Below are 21,795 nucleotides of genomic sequence, written 5' to 3' on the forward strand. Positions count from 1 at the left end.
TGCAATACACTTTCCACCTCAAATTGTCCACCCCAGATTGATCCTGGCAATGTTTTGGAGAGTAAAGTCACAATCAGATGGGGTGGAGAAGAGTCCCTTTTCCATTTTTTTTGTAAGCAGCCCTCACAGTGGAATTTAATGAAAAGACAACCTATGAAATGGGAGAAAATATTTATTTGTAAACCATATAGCAGGTAAGTTTTACCACACAAAGGAAATGATATATCCAGAATATGTCAAGAACTCATACAACTTAACAACAACAACAACAAAACAAACAATCCCATTTAACAGTGAGCAGAGGACCTAAATAGACATTTTTCTAAAAAAGGCATACAAATGTCCAACAGGTACATGAAAAAGTGCTTAACATCACTAGTCATCAGGGATGCAAGTCAAAACCACAACAAGATATCACCACACATCTGTAAGAATGGCTGTCGTCAAGAAGACAAGAGATAACAAGTGTTGGTGAGGATGCGGAGGAAGGGGAATCCTTATACACTGTTGGGAATGTAAATTGGTTCAGCCACTATGGAAAAAAGTATGGAGATTCCTCAAAATATTAAAAATAGAACTACCTATGGGTGCCTGAGTGGCTCAGTTGGTTAAGCATCCGGCTCTTGATTTCAGCTCAGGCTATGATCTCACGGGTTTGTGAGTTCAAGCCCCACATCTGGCTCCTCATGCTGACAGTGTGGAGCCTGCATGGAATTCTCTCTCTCTCCCTCTCTCCTGCCTCTCTTGCACATGCCCTCTCTCCCAAAATAAATAAACGTAAGCATTTTTTTTTAAATTGAACTATCTTTTGGTCTAGCAATCTCTCTTCTGAATGTATATCCAAAGGAAACAAAAACAGGGTCTCAAAGAGATACCTGCACTCTCATGCTTACTGCAGCATTATTCACAACAGCTAAGATACAGAAACAACCTAAGTGTCCATCAATGGATGAATGGATAAAGAAGACGTGGAGTATATATACACAATGGAATATTATTCAGTCATCAGAAGGAAGGAAATCCTGCCATTTGTAACAACATGGATACACCTTGAGAGTGCTGTGCTAAGTGAGAGAAGTCAGACAGAAAAACAAATACTATATGATCTCTCATATGTAGAATCTAAAAAGTCAAGCCCATAAAAACAGAGAGTAGAATGGTGTTTACCTGGAGCTAGAGATGTTGAAGGGTAAAATTTGGAACCAGTAGAAAAAACAAGTCCTGGAGATCTAATCTACAGCATATCGATTACAGTCCACAATACTGTAATATAAACTTAAAAGTTGCTAAAGGACTAGATCTTAATTGTTTTACCACACAAAAGAAATGATAATTATGTGACATGATAGAAGTGTTACCTAACGGTGGTGGTGATCATACTGCAGTATATAAATCAATACATTGTATACCTTAAAGATACACAATGTTATATATGTCCAATTGTATCTCAATTTTAAATGTATATGTCTTAACCTCTGCTCTTGCCAGCATGCCCTTTAGGTCACTTCGGTGGACCTGAACCCAAATGTGACTCTTAATTCTATTTTAAATTATGAAATTGGTACATGATGGAAAATTTGGAAAATAGGGAAAAAGAGACCAGCACCCTAATACATGCACTATTTCACATATTGATTTATTCTAGTTTTTTTTTCACGGCCCCTGTTTTTTTTACATTACTGTAATATTAGAATATAAATTATTTTGTATCCTGCTTATTTTACTTAAATATACGGTTATAGTCTCCATAGCCATTATTTTTAATAGTAACAAAAAACCCATTGTGCATTGCAATAATTAATTCTTCCCATTTTGTTGGATATTTAAATTGCTTTTAATTTCCAATAATGCTGCAGTTTCACCTTCAGGCATAAAGAGTTCTTTCATGGTATGTAAAATTTCCTTGAATTAAATTCCTAAAGGTTGAATAAGTGAAACAAAAAGAATGAATATTTCTATGATATTAGATATTTAATATTGATGAATGAATAAATATAAAGAAGTAGCTTCTTTAAAGCACCTAGATTTTAGGTCATGCTTGGAAAATACCTCACTATTTGTAATGATCACAAAACAGAATCCCTTTTAGATTAAGCAGAAAGGAGTTTATTCCAAGGCCTATGACTGCATACAAAACTGGGAGGGCCAGGGAGTTAGGTGTGATGTTAACCGTCAGGAATAACAGGCAGGGGAAATGCCCAACTGTACCTTCAGAACTGTTCTGGTGAATCCTCACGGCCACCAATATCTACGACTCAGTCTCATGATAAGGACACTAAATTTTATACTTGAAACCAATATCACACTGAGTGTTAATGAACTGGAATTTAAATGAAAACTCAAAATATAAAGTAAAATGAAGGGACACGATAACTGCCCCTGGAAGATTCTGTTTGTCCGCATGTGGCTTTCACTTACGTTGCTCATTTCCACCCAGCAGATCTCATGTCAGCGTGTCTCCTTGACTTGATCACAAGTAGAACCCTAACTGCAAAGGAGTCTGAGAAATAGCATGTCTAGATTTCCAGCTTCAGTGTTATGGGAACACAGCATACAAAGCACTAGGAGAGAGCATTTCAGAAAGCCAGTTAGTAGTATCTGCCACAGAATTATAAAGAAGGAAAGGGAGAGAGTTAGGAAGGGGAGAAAGAAAAACCTTTTTTCTATGACTCTTAGTTTTACTGTTACACTGAGATTCTTAACTCCATTCAAATTTGTTATGTGTATGGTGATGAAGTAGGGATCTGATCTTATTTTTTTCCAAATGGGTAGTGATTTATTAAGTAATTTCTTACTTTCTGCTGATTATTAATTGCCATCTTTTTCATATATTTAAATTCTGTGATCTCTGCTCTTTTCTGTTGGTTTATTTGTGTATATCTTAAAGTACCACATTTTTCTTTAAAATGTATTTTTTGTTATTAAGAATAATATTTTATTTCTCAGTTGAAGTTAATAGTTTGTCAGCTTTTTAAATTTGTTTTAATCCATCTGAAAGTTTAATTGAAATTGCAAAAATTTTATATTCATTTAGGAAGAATGAATATAGAATTCACCACATTGAATGTTCCTTTCTAGTAACATGTTATCTCCATTGTTCAAGTTTTCTTTTATGCTATATAGTTTTCTCTATATGAAATTGGCAAATTTTTATTATTTATTTCTGTATTTTTCATAGTTTTGGTTGCTGTTATAAATTTGATTTTTTTGCCATATCATTTTCTAACATATGTTGCTGAATATATTGGAATGTTATTGTTTTGTATATATTTACATCACATCTTCTAATTAATTTTACTTTTTGCTTATATTCCTATGTATACAATCATGTCACCTACAATTATGCTAATTTCATCTTTTCCCTATTGCCTATTCGACAAATCTATGGTGCTTTTGTAAATGAAGTTTGAGATCAAAGATGGCAATGGAGTAGACTCCTCTTGTCCCACAAACACAACTAGGTAACTATCAAATCATCCTAAATACTCCACAGATAGGCCTGAGGACTGACAGAACAAGCTACATAACTAAAGGGAGACAAGAGGCCTTATTGAAGAACAAGTCAGAGACTCAGACAAAATGTGAAGACAGAGGAATTTATCCCAAATGAAAGAATGGAACAAGGCCACAGAGATCTTGATGAAACAGATATAAGTAACATGCCTGCTGGAGAATTTAAAGCAACAGTCATGGGGCACCTGGATGGCTCAGTCGATTAAGCATCTGAGTTTGGCTTAGGTCATGATCTAATGGTTCATGAGTTCAAGCCTCACGTTGGTCTCTGTGCTGACAGCTGAGAGCCTGGAGCCTGCTTCGGATTCTGTGTGTGTCTCTCTCTCTGCCCTTCCCCTGCTTGCACTCTTTCTCAAAAATAAATAAACATTAAAAAACATGTAAAGTAACAATCATGAGGGTATTCACTGGGCTTGAGAAAAGAATAGAAGACATTAATGAGACCCTTACAACAGAGATAAGAGTTAAGAAAGAATAAGAGATGAAGAACACAATAAATGAGATTGGCAACAGCCTTGATGCAATGAACAGCAAACTGGAAGAAGCAGGGGAAAAAAATAGTGACCTAGAAGATAAAATAATGGGCGATAATGAAGCTAACCAAAAAGAAAGAATATGCAACATGAGAATAGACTTAGGGAACTCAGTGACTCCATCAAACGTAATAACATTCATATTATAGAAGTTCCAGAAGAGGATAAGAGGGAAAAAGGGGCAGAAAATTTATCTCATGAAATAATGCCAGAAAATTTGCCTAATGTGGAGAAAGAAACAGACATCGAGATCAAGGAGGCATAGAGAACACCCATCAAAATCAACAAAAGCAGGTCCACACCAAAACTTATTGTAATTAAATTTGCAAAATATAGTGATGACGGAAAAATCTTAAAAGCAGCAAGACAAAAGAAGTCCTTAACTTACAAAGGAAAGCCTATAAGACTAGCTTCAGATTTCTGAACAGAAACTTGGCAAGCCAGAATGGAGTGGTATGATATATTCAAAGTACTGAATAGGAGAAATCTGCAGCCAACAGTAAGTACTCTATTCAGCAAGGCTATCATTCAGAATAGAAAGAGAGATAGAGTTTCCCAGACAAACAAAAACTAAAGGAGTTTGTAACCACTAAATGAGACCTTCAAGAAATATTAAAGGGGACTCTTGTAGTGCAAAGGAGAGACCAATAGTGACAAAGACAAGAAAAGATCAAGAGAAAATCTCCAGAAATAATGACAAAGCAAGTAATAAGATAAACACATCTGTCAATAATTATTTTGAATGCAAATGGACTATAAATGCTCCAATCAAAAGACATAGGGTGTCAGAATGGATTAAAAAATAAGATCCATCTGTATGCTGCCTACAAGAGACTCATTTTAGACCTAAAGGCACCTGCAGATTAAAAGTGAAGGGGTGGAGAAACATCAAACAAATGGATGTTAAAAGAGTAGCACTACTTATATCAGACAAACGAGTTTTTTGTTCTTGTATTGTTTTTATCCTGCTTTGATATCAGGGTAGTACTGGCTTCATGGAATGATTTTGAACGTGTTCCCTCTATTCCATTATTTGTAAGATTTTGATAAATACTATTTTTTTAATGTTTGGTAGAATTCATCGATGAAACCATGTGGTCTTGGGCTTTTTTGTGCTGGGAAATTTTTGATTCCTAATTCAACTTTCATTCTTGTTATTGGTCTAAGAAGACTTCCTGTTTCTTGTATTCAAGATTCATGATTCAGTTGTGATAACTTGTGTATTTTTAGAACTTATTGGGTCTTTTTTTCCTAAGTTATCTGATTTGTTAGTATATAATTGTTTATAGTAATCTGTTATCACACTCTGTTTCTGTGGTTATCTATTACATTATTTTCTCGTCCATTTCTCATTTTGGTTTTTGAGTCTTCTCTCTTTTATTTTCTTAATGTAGTTAATGCAGTTTTGTGGGGTTTTTTTAAAAACCAGGTCATTACTTTCAATGGTATGCTGTTTATTCTGGTCTCTATTTTATTTATTTATGATTTTTCTTTGTTATTTTCTTCCTCTACTAAATTTCAGATAAGTTTTTCTTTTTCCACTTCCTTGCAGCATAATGTTAGGTTGTTTATTTGAATTGTTTTTCTTAATACAAGCATTTATAGCATAAATTTCACTCTAACGTCTACTTTTGCTGCATCCCATAGGTTTTAGAATATTGTGTTTTCTTTTTTTGAGAGAGAGAGAGCGCATGCACACATGCTAGTGCAGGAGGGGCTGAGAGAGAGAGAGAGAGAAAGAGAGAATTTCAAGCAGGCACTACATTCTCAGCACAGAGTCAGATGTGGGGCTCAGTCCCATGAATTGTGAGATCATGACGTGAGTTGAAATCAAGAGCCAGGTGCTTAACTGACTGAGCCACCCAGGCACCCCTCCTTTTCTTTTGTTTTGAGACCTACTTTGATTTGCTGTTTGATTTCTTATTTGGCCCATTGTGCAATGGTGTGTTAATATTTACGTATTAAACATTCAATATTTCTAGTGAGTGAATGAAGAAAGAAAAAAGAAAGAGAGAAAGTTAGTTTTACTGCCACTAGCCATCACTGGTTGTCTACAGCACCTTTTCCGTTAAAATATTTACTATCTGTCCATCTATAGAAATAGTTTGTCAGATTCTGCCACAAAATATCTATAAATTTGAAATCTTTATTCTGGCTCTGTATGGTCTGAGACCACCAGAATAAACTTAAATAGTACCAGTAATGATGAGAGTCTTTAACTTGTATCTGACTTTAATAGGAACAGTTTTTGTGTTTTACATTTAGAATAATAGTTGCCATTGGTTTCTGGTAGATGCCCTTATCAAGTTAAGGAGAGTACCAACTATTTCAGTCTTGCTAAGGGGTTTTTACCAAAAATGTATATCAGATTTTTACTAACTACCTTTTCACCATATAGTCTACAATTTAACATTTAATTTAGTGACTTAATATATTTCCTGCTGGTAAACTGTTCTTGCATTCCTGGTTGTTATGTATTATTCCTTTAATATATTTCTGGAATCAATTTTCTAAAATTTTATTTGGGATTTTTGCATTTATGTTTGTAAGTAATATTGATTTGTTTTCTTATTTTTTGATTGCTTTTTTAATAGCAACCTCTACTTGTTGCTGTGTCATCTTAAAACTCTGAAGGCATCAGTTGGGATTTGTTTTTAATTCCTTTTCCATTTCTCTCACCAACTCTGTCTCCCCAGGGTCAGTATTCTGGTTTTAGTCTTGAGGCGCCCATGCTCTTGCTTTTCCTCAAATATTTCATCACCCTTGGTTGTTGACTCATAATTTTAATGAAAGGGCTGGAATAATATAGGAAAATGATGTGGATTTACTTGGCAGCTGTAACAACCCTCTTTCTTGACTAGGAAGCTGACTGTGAGGTTCTATAAATGAATGTGGGGAATAATAGGCAGCTATCTTTTTGGTTTGGATGACAGTGAGACATTGTCAGCCCTCCTTGAGGGCTGTTTACTGAGGCTAGCAAGGCTTTGTGCTGGAGGTGGAGCACATAAGAGTTCTTAGCACATTTCAATGAATGTGGACATTTCTCTTCCCACTCTTTCTGACTGACTGATTGATTGATTGATTGAATAGTTGGCTGGTGGGATTGGAATCTGCTGTCTGTTATGCAACCCCAACGTTCAAAGCACTGCTCTACTTGTTTTCGGAGGCTCAATGCTCAGCTTAGGAACTAGTGAAACAGTTCTCCCATGTTATTTAAGGCAAGGATTCTTACTGATTTTAGACTGGGGTGATTGTGGCAGCTCATTTTTCCTTGTGACATAGAAATAAAATGGTCCATAGCACTCAGTCCTTTGAATAATTACTCCTCCAATTGGGGGGGGGGGGGTCTCTGGGTTCTCTCCTTGATGATCCTGAGCTTGGTGTTTTCCTTAGCTCTATCTTAACCACACCCCCTCTAGACTCATATTGGACTGCTGTTTCCTTAGCACTCATTTTTCAGTCTGTGTAGTTCCTTCTCCTTAACATCTTCCAGAAATTCCTCAAAATAGCCTGGTGATGCCATTCTTCCTTGGTTTCCAGACTGTTAGTCAGTGGACAAAGAACTCTAGACCATTCTGTGTTTTCAGGTTCATTATTTTCATTCCATAGTTGTGCTTTCTGACACTTGGAAGAGAGAAATTTTAAATGCTGTACCTGTAGACTAGGTGTGATAAGTAATAATGCAGGAGCCCACATGTGGTAAGTGACCAGTTGATGTCAAAATTCAATGCACAGAAATGTGTGGCCTTAGCTGTTACTCTAGGCTGTCCCAGCATACTCCACAAAGCAGAGGCTGGTGTTCTTGGTTTCCATTAGGGTCTCAGAAGATGCAGTCTTTGTGTTTTTTTTAACTCTGTTCCTTTTTCAACTCATGGCCTCCACACCCCAACCAGCTGCAACCAAGAACATCCCTGGGCCAAGTGGTTTCTCTGGTGGGAAGGGATGAGGCAAGAGGGAGGAGCCTGGTTTGAAGACCATTGATTCTAACAATATGCCATGCTGTCATCGCCCTCCTTCTCTTCATAACCATGATCGGTGTCCGACCTCAGCCTGCATCTTTGCACATCAGCCTTCTGGGTGGCTAAAAGATGGCTGTAGTTCTGACTGCTTAATAGTATGAGGATCTCCACTTCCTGAGATCTTCCATCTAAGCCAGGCCCATTCTAATTGCACTTTACATGTGTTAATTTATAGAATTCTCACTTTGACCCCATGAGGTAGCTTTTTTTCATACCTTTTCAAAGATAAAACTAACACACTGAGAAGTGAAGTAACTTGCCCAATGTTGCACAGCAGTAAGTGGCAGTGCTGGGTCTTGAACCCAGGCATTCCAGTTCTAGTCTCTGTTTTCGTCCCTGGGGGAGGATCTTGTCTGCCCCTTGCAGTTCAGTGGCTGTTTGAGGCCCACCTAGATGGGCCCACATGTCATGGAGGGGAGGTAGCTGCACACAAAATCGAAGCCCACACACGCCGCACGCTGGAAACGTATGGAAAATGGTTTAGGAGGAAACTATTAGATATTTTCTTGTTTTAGTTAAGGGATGAATCATCTTAAATGTGGGGGAGTACAAATTCAATTCCTTTCTTTAAAATAGTGAAAAGTATTGTCAGTAGCATTTTTGAAGAAGACAGAAATTTTAATGAGAAACTCAGGAAAATAATTAAAACTGGGTTGTCACTGAAAAATCTTAAATATACCTCAGATTTTTCTGATGTAAATTTTTTCCATGGCATGTATCACCCTAGTAGGTTTTGCACACGCCAGCAGTCACGGAAATGACTGCAAATAGTTCTAAACAGAGAGAAATAAATGACACAGTGGGGCACACACTGCTTGAGGTTATTAATGCAGAGTTTACCACACTTGACCCTTATCATTACCAAGAGCCCCAATCTTTGGGGATTTCTTAGTGACAGGTGCAGAATATTGACCACGACACAGAAATGGAAAATTCCTCACCCCACAGAAAGTCAAGAATTGGTTGATATCTCCAGTTTTATTGTTCAGCCATGCTGCATATAATTTTTCTGCAAATGCAAACATCTGGCTCATAGCATCGTATCTTTGAAAAGAAGAGCAAACTGTAAATTTCCAACAATAGGGAACTGATTAAATGATGGTGCAGCACATCCACATGGAAGATGCTTGGAGCCATGAAAGTGACTTCAGAAGAATTCTCAATGATAGAAAAGGCAGCATGTGTAAGTGCTGTTGTCTGTGTTGCTATCTCTATTTCCCAGTCACTTCTGGAAGCCCTCAACGCTCCAGAGATAACCAGTGACTTTTACGTATTAAAGCCAAAGGTCATTTTTCAGTTCTCATCTTGAGAACATTCAACGTTACTGTCATATTTCATTGATTAACTCATTAATATTTTCTTTTTGGAGGTGGGAAGATGCTGCATTAAATGATCAGGAAAATTTTAAGACCTAAGAGCACAAAGTGATTCATAGAGTTACATATCATTTCTTGTTAGTATTACAAATAAAACTTCTTAAAATGGAGAATCTAAAGATGTTAAGATGTGCAGAGCATGCCAGGACACCCAGCTGTTCATTACCCAAGGCCATACAATGTTCCTTAAAACCTTTAGAGTTCACAGTATAACTTTTAGGCTTATCAAAGAAGGTTGTGAATTTTTCTATATTTCTTATTTGGTTAAATACAAAGATTCATTTTTCTTTATTATCTTAAGTACTGTTGGAAGTTAAACAACTTCTCTTGAATTCTAATAGAAGCTTTTAATAGGTAGGCATCTGGTACCTAAAAGGCAATCCTTCGTAACGCATTATCTGCCATTTCAGTGTCTTTTCACTTTGAAAATTGTAATCTGAGAACCTTGGCAATGAATTGTAGAAATAGCTCATCCCAATAATAATATGAAAATATCTAGAACTTTTATTTGTAAATGAAGAAAGGTGGGGTGCCTGGGTGGCTCAGTCAGTGGAGCGTTCGATTCTTGATCCTAGGCCTTGATCTCAGGGTTGTGAGTTCAAGTCCTGCATTGGGCATGAAGCCTACTTAAAAAAAAAAAAAGTAGGTGATTGATATACATGCTTAGGATATAAAAATGCAAAACTTTAACAGACAGTACATAAGTAAGTATTGTGTTTAAGATTTAAGGTAACTGAATCATGAAGTAATCCACACTACAGAGTTACATTTCTCTGTGTGTGTTTGAATGTGTGTCATCTCTTGGAGGATGCATTGTGAGAGTCTAAGTGTATTTTCCACCTATGCTTCTGTGTGATCTCAAACTCCTGACCACATGCTCTTCATCTGTGAAAATGGGAGAAATATTTACCACCACATGGGTTTTGTGAGAATTAGATGATGGTATCAGTTCACAGGATAGATTTTTTTTTCTTTTATGTTGTCTTTGCCTGCCTCTACTTTTTATTCTCCCTTGTTCCTCTTTCTATTTTTGTTTTGTTTTGTTTTGTTTTGTTTTGTTTTGTTTTGTTTTGCCTTGTGTTTTTAAACTCAGGTCTGTCTAGCTTAAAAGACTGGTTCTTTTTTTCCCCCCAGCTTTTCATTTTGAAAACCTTCAAAACTTCAACAGCAGAAAGCAAGGATAGTGCAATGGACATCAATATTCCCTTCATTCAGATTCGCCATTTACATTTTATTGTATTTGCTCTATTTTTTTTCACTTTATCTCTTAAGAACAAAGACCTTGTCTTACGCAATCATGGTATAATTATCACGTGGGAAATTTCATTGATTTAATACATTTTCTGATACATAGTCCATATTCAAGTTTTCTTTATTATCCCTGTAATATCTGTTTTCTTTGAAGAGTCCAAACCAGTCGTTTGTTGTTTTGCAGAATGTCCTTAATTTGGATTTGTCTGATTGATTCCTCTTGACTAGACTCAGCCTGTTAGCAGCAGCATTATAATGGTGATACCATGTCCTCAGTGCACCACATCAGGAGCAGTGGTGTCAGGTTGTCCAATCAGTGATGATCCTAAGTTTGATCATTTGGTTAAAGTTGGGTCCATCCAATTTCTACATTTAAAATTACAGCCTTTGAAAGGGTTAAGTAACATCTTTGTTACTTACTGTCTTGCATTTTGGAGTCTTACTCAGCCATCTCACCTACCCTGGAACTTGACTTAGCAGAGTAGGGAGCTACTCTGAGTCAGTATCATTCCCCAGCCATCTTTCATCCATTGATGTCAACATCCACTATTTATTCTTGCCATCCAGTAGGGCAATGGTCGTAGAATCATTTTCCTTTTTTAAATCTGTCTTTCCCCCTAGCTTCTTTTCTCCTCTGCTGCTCTCTCTTAAATCATTAATTTATTTAGTAAATGCTTTTGAAGGTCTTCCATGACCAAGGCAGGCACTGTGCTTAGCGCTAGAAGTATAAAGGTAAACCCTGACCTCATGAAGCCTAAATGAATATATGAATGTATTACATTTTAATTTAAAAAATTGTATTCATCCATTCACTGAACAAATATTCACTATCATGTATCTACATTGGCCTACTTGCTGGAATCCAGCGGTAAGCAAAATCAGTCAGATCCCTGACCTCATATAGCTTATGTTCTCTCTGCTTACCAGAGAGACTATATAAGCAGGGAAAACAGGAGTTGTGCAAGAGAGTTGATTTTGAAACAGGTCGGGGAAGGCCTCAGTAAGGAGGGAACATTTAAGCAAAGACCTAACAGCAGTGGACAGCAAGCCACTTAAGTAAGTGAGGAACAGGTGTTCCAGACAGAGAAGCGCATGCGCAAATGCGTGCCTACAGTGTTCAAGGAACAGCTGTAGGCTGGTGTGAGTGGAGAGTTAAAGGAGATAAAATCAGAGGGGCAGGGGGCGGGGCGGTGCTAAGTACTAGTTGAATGTGTGAAGTAAGAGAGAAGTTTGGGTTGGAGATACACTTGGGGAGTTAGCAGCATGTATATGATATTTAAAGCCTAAGGCAGCATGATGTCACCTAGGGAATAGTTGTAGATGGAGGCCAAGAGGAAAACTAGATCAGGGAGAGGAGAAGAAACTAATGTAGGAGGCTCAAATAAGAAGCCAGTGATGTGGGCAAGGACAGTTCCAGGATCTCTGGGGCCTAAATATTATACAATTTGGGGGAGACTCTCTTTAGAAAACAGAATACAAAATTATGAATAAAAAATTAACAAGAAAATATTTATTTAGAGATAGGAAATCTCAACAAATTACCAATTTTTTAAAAACACATACCACAAACATAACAAAATCCAAAAAGCAACACTTATTTTTATTATTACTAATTATCTGCCTGATACATTTTTACCTGCATGTTTTTTGATCACCTGTCTGTATGAGGATGAATCTTAAATACAATTTTCTATAGAGGTAATAGACAATTTAGTCTTTCCTCCAGCATGGTTGCACAAAATTAATTTTATTTTTGATAGTTTAGAAAAAGTATATCTTGGTCTCAAAGCTCTCTGTGGTAAGGCCTCATCTGTAACTTCCTCTGTGGTTTCTTACTGTGACACTGTGTCTTACCCAGGAGAAAGACCTCAGAGAATTGAGGTATTTGCTGTCACTAGATATGGCATGGCACCCCATGGCTCCCAGTGGCCTAGGAAGCAGCTGGTCCAGCTCAGCCAGGACCATACAGCCATCAGTTCTTGCTACCTCCCAACTGCTAGGCTGGTCCTGGAGATAATATAAGGTGGCCAGGAAGCCTCAGTCAAGGTGACCCCATGCAAGGAGCAGAGCAGAACAATGTCTCCATCACATCTTCTCCTCGGAACCGATGGGGTCCATAGTCCATGAGATCTACTAAGGATCCAGCTTTTGCTGGAGTCCAAGTGAACTGGAGGTAGTGCTGGCACCCATTGGCCCCATTCTAAGCCCTGGAACCATGACAAGGATGATCTCCCACCATAACTGTGTTCCATGCTGCTGGGGTGCTGGGAGAGAAATACAGTCTTACAAGGGACTTACAAATGAGGAGCCCTGAAGCTTAAGCTTTATTAGCTTCAAGTCAGTCGTCCTCTGTTAGTAGGCAAAGCAGGAAGGAAAGCTTTTATGAAAGCCAGATGAAAAGAATATTTCTAAGAGAGAGTGATCAATGAATGATGATAAATGCTGTTTAAGATGCTAAGAGTTAACCATTGGATTTAGCAACATGAAAGTCCTTGTTGGGATATGTCTTGGTCAGTTTGGGCTGCTGTAACAAAAATACCAGCAACTAGGTGGGTTAAACAACAAACATTTATTTCTCATAATTCTGGACCCAGGTAGTCCAAGATCAAGGCAACAGCAGACCTGGTGTCTGAGGAGAGCCCTCTTCCTGGTTTGCAGATGGCCATCTTCTGGTATCCTCACATGGCAAAAAGCAGAGAGAGGAAACAAGCTTTCTTGTGTCTTTTCTTACAAGGGTGCTAATCCCAACATGAGGGCTCCACCCTCATGACCTAATTACCTCCCAAAGTCCCCACCTCCAAACACCATCACATTGGGGATTAGGTTTCAACATATAAATTTTGGAGGGACACAAACATTCAGCCATGGTGGGATAGATTTAGGAGAAAATCCAGATGAGTAGGAGATGGTGAGTATAGAGAAATATTCACAGGAGTTTTCTGTATGAAAATTAATATCCATTGTTTTTATCTACAAATTAGTGAATATTTTCTATTTTTGTCTCTTATAAAAACCTAAATTATGTTGTTACTTTAGTTTGATGTCACAGTGGATCCCAAATACAAAAGCAGATCCCCATTCCTTATATGGATACTCAAAATAGGATTAAAAGGCAACTTGAGAAAAATCTCGAGATTTTAAAATTCCCTTTTCAGCCTATGTATATCCAAGTAAAAAATAGTCTACAATTTGTCTCCCCAAGATACAGAAAAGCCATCTGGACAGATGGAAGTGAAAATATTGAGTTCATACGAGTTTGTTTCCCTTGTCACATGCTGTTTACTTCTTATCCTATTGAATATTTTTGGGTTTTTACAGCCATCTCACTTTTCACCTACCCTGGAACTTAACTTAGCATAATGCAGCACCCTGCCCTTCTCCACCCTGCATTCACTCAAAAGCAAAGCAATTTGGAAATAAATACATTTAAAAATCATACTTTAAAAAAATATGGTAGTCCATCTCATGTTCTGTGTATGTGTGTGTGTATACTGTGACAAATTCTAAGGTTTTTCCAAGCACCTCCATAGTGGTTTTTAAATTATTGAAATAAAGCACATCATTTCATGTTTCCTTTTTCATTTACAGATGTTTTTTCCACTGAACTCTTGCCATCACAGTATTGCTTACCGAAGAATCCTATTGTCTTGACTGTTCCTTTTGCATTACCATATATATGCATATCCCCAACATGCACAAGAATTTCCTTTGTGAATGATTGTTGTGTTTGGTTTGTATTGTTCATGTGATCATAGTGATTATCCTATTAACTTAGTAACTGTTAGCTTATTGCTTAAAATTTTCACTTATTCAGGTGTACTGTATAAAGCCTATTAAGTTGACTGAGAGATTTATTCATCTTAGATGTTTGTTGAGTGTTATTTGATATTATGTGTAATTTAGAGATGCTTCTATTTCCTGTTTTATGTTACACAGAAGCTTCAGCTTCCCCCCTCCCCCAAACATTGCAAGAACCTTTAACCATGTGCTGTGTTGTTCCGTGAACCACTTCCTCTTGATAAGTGCTTTCATTGCATTTTGCAAAAAAACTACACTGAAGGAATCAGGTAAAATTCAATATTGTCAATTAGTTTCCAATCATACTGTACACTAGTCACGTCATAGTTCCCACCAGCATTTGGGATCTTCTGGATTCTACACTCCTTATTCCATACTAAGTGTGATCCCTGTAATTAACAGAATTTTTTTTTTAATTTTCTCTTTTTTGATATCTGTAATTGTGTAGGCTGATTTTTTCACTTGGAAAAAAAAGGAACATGGCCTGCTATTTTTTTTTTTAATTTAAAAGTAATAAAAATACCAGGGACGCCTGGGTGGGTCAGTTGGTTGGGTGTCCAGCTTCACCTCAGGTCGTTGATCTCATGGTTTGTGAGTTCGAGCCCCGTGTTGGGCTCTGTGCTGACAGCTCAGAGCCTGGAGCCTGCTTAGGATTCTGTGTCTGCCTCTCTCTCTCTCTGCCCCTCCCCTGCTCACATTCTGTCCCTCTGTCTGAAATAAATAAATAAACATTAAAAATTTTTTTAAAAAATAATAAAAAAAAATACCAAAGCCAATTCATATGGACAGAGAGCCTCTAATTTTTCAACTCTTTTTTCTTATTAATTCTAGTTATATTTAGGCTCTGGTAATCTAGCTGTAGACTCAAAGCATTGCTTACCTGCACAAAGAAACCCAAGATAACATGTAAAGTTAAAAAATTACAACCTCAATGCAAAGATGCAAACATTTTTAACTGTCTCCAAAATAAGAAGACATACAGTAAGTAGATAAAGTCTGGATATTTAATCCTTGACACATAGACGAAGAGAAATACTGTTGTGGAAAACTCTTCCAGATGTTTGTTAACAGTGTCTGGGGTCAATAAATGCTTCTTGACTGACTTGAATGGTGTAGCCTCAGGCAAGTTACTTAACCTCTAGGAGCCTTAGTTTCCTCATCTATAAAATAGGGAAAATAAAAGTGTCCTGTCAGGGTGGTTGTGAGGATGGATCTAATCAGTCAGTACATGTAAAGCACAAGAACAATTTGTGGCACAGAGGGAGAACACGTAATTGTGTGTGAATAGTTATGATCATCATGCAGGTGAAGGAACAGGGAGATTCGTCTCTCTCTCAACCCACAGCCATGCACAGAACAGAGAGAGAAAGCATCTGTTCTGGTGGAATTTTGGAGACCAATTCTAACTTGTCTGAACTTAATCGATTCATTTTAATGATTGGAAAGTAATATTTTATTCATCCCTAGTTATTTTATTATTTTAATTTTACTAAAAGATATTCTTCCATTCTGTTTTTGGTACCAGTATCTAAATTCATGTAAAGATTAGACGTAGCTAAGAGCATAGCTGAAAAGGTGAGCTTTGAAGCATTCAGATTAGACCCATCTACAAATTTATACCTTGATCTGGTGCTTACAAGAAAGCAGGCATTTGACAAAAGCACCTTATAAAAAATGTGTATAACACAAGGTTCTTCACTGATGCTGACTGCCACCGTGTACATCGTTTCTGTAAAGCCAAGAACTGATAATCACAAGGAAAAAAATCTTAACCTTTTGATTTTATACAGAAGTTGTTAGGAGCACTTTTTTAAAGACCTTTTTAAGGCTTTTTTTTAAAACTACTTTTTGTGAAAGGTACAATTTTATGAAAAATGCTTGTAAATGTATTATTATCAATTTTGTTTAATATTCAAAATTGTATATATAATGAGTAAATCTTTTAGTTTTAAATATATCAAATAACCCCTTTAATACTATTATGCTCAAAACTCATTTCACAGCAAGAGAGTATAACATATATGAGGGGAGTACTTGAACATGTTCATATGTGTGTTCATTTTTATTTTACAGATTAGCAAATTCACATTTAAATACATGAAAAATAAAAAATATAGCATCATCAAATACACACATACACATTATTTATTCTCTATTTTGAAACCCAGTGCAGTCCAGAAGCAGATAATTATATGTAAATAGCAAAACACATATATATTAATTATATGTTAAAGTGCTAAGAGATAACCTGATATATTACTATATAATTAAGCTGTTACATTTTCATTCAGAATTATGGTATAAATCTATGTTTATATGGTTAAAATTAGTTAGATATATAATGTGAATAAATAAATAAGATAGAAGACATAACTTATTTTTTCTTATTAAATACTGGTTAATTAATCTACTGCTTGAAACATTAACTGACTTCAAATTTAATTAGATAAGAAAGAATGCCATTGATAATGTCACCCAAATTGCCTGATAGCTATTAGATTTTTCTCAAAGCAGCAAAAATTGTGAGCATGAAAACTGATTGAGGCCTAAGTATATATAAGCCCCAATGAAACCTTTGTGTTTACCAATAGAGTTTTATTGGTATAAATTTCAGTTTTCATTCATTTAGCACTAAAAAAAGTGAACTGTTGCTCTAGTGAGTGAGGTTCCACAATCCTACAGCTGTGACAGCAGCTTTAGAAGCAGACTTTCTGTTTAAATGTCTTGATAGTTAAAGGAATCCTGGGACTTAGTGACCTCCCAAGGACTGTCCAGCCCTGGAATGTCGCATGTCTGAGTGCAATGCAGCAGGATCCACGTCTGGGCATAGAAGCTGGATTAATAGAGTTTTCTGTGTGGTCTGAGACCTCAGCCTTAGCTCACTTCTTCCCACTAGGCTGGGAGGTTATTTATTCTCTCTAGGCTTTCAACAAAGCATTTAAGTTTATTTGTTCATTTTGAGAGACAGAGAGAGTGAGAACGTGTGTGCACGCGCACACACACACACACACACACACACACACACACACACACGAGTGGGGGAGGGGCAGAGAGCGAGGGAGAGAGAGAATCCCAAGCAGGCTCCGCACTGTTAGCGTGTGGAGCCCGACTCAGGGCTCGATCTCATGAACTAGGAAGAATCATGACCTGATGGGAAATCGAGTTGGAGATTTAACCAACTGGCCCGTCCAGGTGCCCCCAAAGCATTTTTAAACACAAAGATGAATGAGATCTGATCCTTACTTAATAACAGCTCCCAGTCTGGAAACACGTTCAAACACAGTAACAAAAAAGCATGATTTGGGAAGCCTGGGTGGCTCAGTCGGTTAAACATCTAGCTCTTGATATCAGTTCAGGTTGTGATCTCACATGGGACTGAATCTCTTTTCTGGCTCCATACTGGGTATGGGGCCTGCTTGGGATTCTGTCTCTCCCTCCCTTTCTGCACTTCCCCTACTCACTCGGTCTCTCTCTCAAAATAAATAAATAAAACATTTTTTTTAAAAAAAGAGCATAATTCACTATGGTAAATGCTATTACTGAGTGCTTATGCCAAGAACCATATAGTATCTTGCAAAATGTCAACAATCCTATGAATCACATGTTATTCCTTTTATTTTACAGACAAGGAAACAAACCTAAGAAGGTGAAATACCTTATCAAGGTTGTTGTTGGGGCCAGGATTTACAGATATGGTTACCAGCTGGCTATGAAGATACCATTGAAGTGTTGACATGAGAGCTGGATTTTGAATAACTAGGATTTTATGAAGGATACAGGGATAGGAAAGCATATACAAAGGCAAAGAGAATTTTTTAAAGCCTCTTCAGACAATGTCAAGGGCTGCTATGAAGGACTTTGAAAGATAGGCTGAGACCTGAACTCTTTGCACTTACTTCATCATGATCACCATGGCATGGTTTTAAGCAAAAGAGTGACACACTCAAATCTGCATTTCAGATTCATCCAATTTGCAGTGATAGTAGTGAGGCTTGAGCAGGGGATCTAGGAAGCTGGAGGTGGGATGAGCTGATGAGGGGCTGAACCATGGCTTGATAGTGAGGATGAAGGAAAGGAGAGGGCTCTACAGGAGAAAACCAACAGGATTTTTTTTTCTTTTTTTTCTTTTTTTTTTTTTTTACTATTAGATGGAAGAATGGGAGGAGTCAAGGACTAGGCCAAGGTTTCTAAATCGGACTAATAAGTGAATAATGACTATTAGCCAAGTTAGGGCATGTGGGATGAGAATGCGCCAGAAGGGCAATAATGATAGAAGTTGCCCTTAAGATACTGGATGGGCTATTTTGAGGCAAACTACTCTGACAGATAAAGTAAGATCTGTCCTGATCTAGGCCCAAAATTATGGCTGGAATTGTTAATCCATTGTGTGGATAGATTTTCAAATATGTATATTTGAATGTTATCTATGAGATTTATATACATGGAGAACAGGGACACCTGGGTAGCTCAGTCGGTTGAGTGTCCAACTTTGGCTCAGGTCATGATCTCACAGTTCATGGGTTCAAGCCCACTGACAGTGCAAAACCTGCTTCAGATTCTGTCTCCCTCTCTCTGTGCCTCTCTCTCTCTCTGTCTCACAAAAATAAATATTAAAAAAAATTTATATACATGGAGAAGAGAAACTACTTGAGGATAAAAACTGAAGCTTAGAAATTTGAGCCTTAAGGAAATACTGAGCATTATGGGAAATTCTGTTGTCATTCAGGGATTCTCTAACGTAGAATTTCAGTCTGAGTGTGCATCCTCAATGACCCACCCCTCTTCTAGCTACTCCCTTCCTTCCATGAAAAAAAAAAAAATCAAAACAAATCTATTTGGTAAAGTATTATTCCAGTTTTTCTTAACAGTTTGTCATTCTTCCCCAGACCCAAAAGGAACTCAAAAATTACATACTCACAAAAAGATGTTAATTCCACCCAATCATGATGTGCACATTGCTTGTTTTGCAATCCATTGCCTCAGTAAGGCTGCTCCACCCCTGCTCGTTTGGACTGCTGACCCAAATAACATTCTGAGCTATCAGGGCTGGGTGTTCTCTTTCTCTCTTTGGCTCTCTGTCTTTTTAATCTTGATTTTGACCTTTGGAGGATACCACAGATCCAGATAGATGCAGCCCTATTTTTTCATGTGCTTAGATGTGTGCGTATGTGTATACACTATATACATACATATATATCCCTGTAACTCTTATTCTGTCTATGCCAAAAATAAGGTTTTCTTGTAGGGAGGGTAAATATGTAAGATGGTTGAACTTGCAGATTAATCCAAACTTATGTTTTCTTTATGTTTTTAAGTTCATTTATTTTGAGAGAGGCCAACAGAGAGTAGGAAGAGAGAGAATCCCAGGCAGGCACCATACCTGTCAGTGCAGAGCCCATTGCAGGGTGCAAACTCACAAATTGTGAGATCATAACCTGAGCTGAAACCAAGAGTCCAATGCTTAACTGACTGAGCCACCCAGCCTCTCCAGTCCAAACTTATGTTAAAAAGGCCCTTAACTCAAATGTCTCATTATTTTCACCAAGGTTACAAACTCTTTTAAACTGTGATTCATTCAATAGCAGATTTACAGCCTGATTTTGAGGTTGACTCCTTTTAATAATCCAATACCAACAGACTCTAGGAAAAAGGAATGAAAGGGCAGGGGGAAAGATTTTTACCAGATGAACACAGGAAGAGTTTCAGCAGAGGTCATGAGAATGCTGTTGTTTTGAGTTATTTCCATCTTAGGTGTGTGATTCACTCTGGCATGTCCTTAGCCCGCTATGTATGGGTGGTGTCTACAGGCTGAGAAACTAAGGTCTTTGGGCTCAATGGGTTTTTCTGATTCATCATTGTCACATTTGTTTCCAAAACTTTATCTTCATCATTTTAGTGTTTTTCCAAATTTAATGATTTAAGAGAAATCATTAATGGCAGTGTTCTTTTTATTAATATCATCTTTGTTTTCTATGAGTTTTTTTTTGTAACACTGGAAGGCACTTTTCAGATCAGCAAATAAATTTATTTTTTCTACTCTGAGTGGATTACTTTTCTCTTATGAAAGATTTAAAATGTATTAATGCTAACACTCTTTTTAAAATAAAAATATAGTTTGCATATCATATTGGTGTCAGGTGTACAAGATAGTGATTTGACAATTATATATGTTATGAAATGTTCACCACGATACTCTTAACACTCCTAACTTTCCCTGTTAATAATAATTCATCTGAAGGATTTTTTTATTTTGTCACATTGTACTGCATAACATCCTGATGAAAATAAATTCACATGGGTATTTCTGGAATTTTGTTGTTTATCCTGCTAATTTCCTCTTATTAAAGTAATACATGGGGGTGCCTCAGTGGCTCACTCAGTTAAACGTCCAACTTTGGCTTAGATCATGGTCTTCTGGTTTGTGGGTTTGAGCCCTGCATCGGGCTCTGTGCTGACAGCTCAGAGCCTGAAGCCTGCTTTGGATTCTGTGTGTCCCTCTCTCTCTCTCTCTCTCTCTCTGAAAAATAAATAAACATTTAAAAATTAAAGTAATAAATGAATCATCCATCACAAGATTTTGAATACCAGATGAATTGTTTGAGAGGACAGTGTGTGAGTACTTTGTTGACATACTTTCTTTTCTCCATGTTATAGGTAATTTAAAGAAGGGAGGGTGTGGTTCAAATGTTTTGGAAGCAACTGGGAGGGATTGAAACCACCTGTGAGTGGATCCTGTTATTGCTCCCCTCCCCAACCAGAGGCAGGACCTGCCTGCAGCAGTCTTTCCCTCTCAGACTGTGATAAATACAGCCCAACAACCTACCTAAAATGAGATCTTCCCTCTTTGTTATCCCATCTCTGTTCACTGATGCTGTGTTTGCATCCTCCCTGACTCAGACTTTTACACACAGCCCCACACCTCCTTACCTTGCGTGGTCTGACCCCAAGCATTTACTGAATGGCTTCCTTGGATTCAAATATATGCCTCCCTGCCTACATGCATGTACACTTGATTCTTTCAGGTGTGTCTGCTACTTAGGAATGTGCTAGTTCCATGGTCTCGTGGCCATCTCTTGTTGAAGTCCCCTTCCTTGCCCTTCCTGGCCATCCCGATTTTTTAGCTACCCACTTTGTCCACTTGGACCCATGGAGACTAGTTTGGTCTGAGAAAATAGAGTAATAGAGTCTAATTGTCGCTCTGACAAAGTGCCTAGGGCTTGGTTGAGTCTTGGACCAAGCAGATTGGAGAGAGGTCAGGGATGGAATTTCGGGCTGCAAGGAACCTTTCTCTCCATAGCCTTCTCT

The 21,795-nt window shown here is 37.4% G+C and overlaps 1 protein-coding gene across 1 annotated transcript in view; it reads left to right on the forward strand.

Moving 5' to 3' along the window:
• Positions 1 to 21,795, forward strand: part of LOC102970811 (amyloid beta precursor protein binding family B member 1 interacting protein) — a 98,799-nt gene that overhangs the window by 15,795 nt on the left and 61,209 nt on the right. The window lies entirely within an intron of this gene.

This window comes from Panthera tigris, chromosome B4 (assembly GCF_018350195.1).
Source record: "Panthera tigris isolate Pti1 chromosome B4, P.tigris_Pti1_mat1.1, whole genome shotgun sequence".
Lineage (NCBI taxonomy): Eukaryota > Metazoa > Chordata > Mammalia > Carnivora > Felidae > Panthera > Panthera tigris.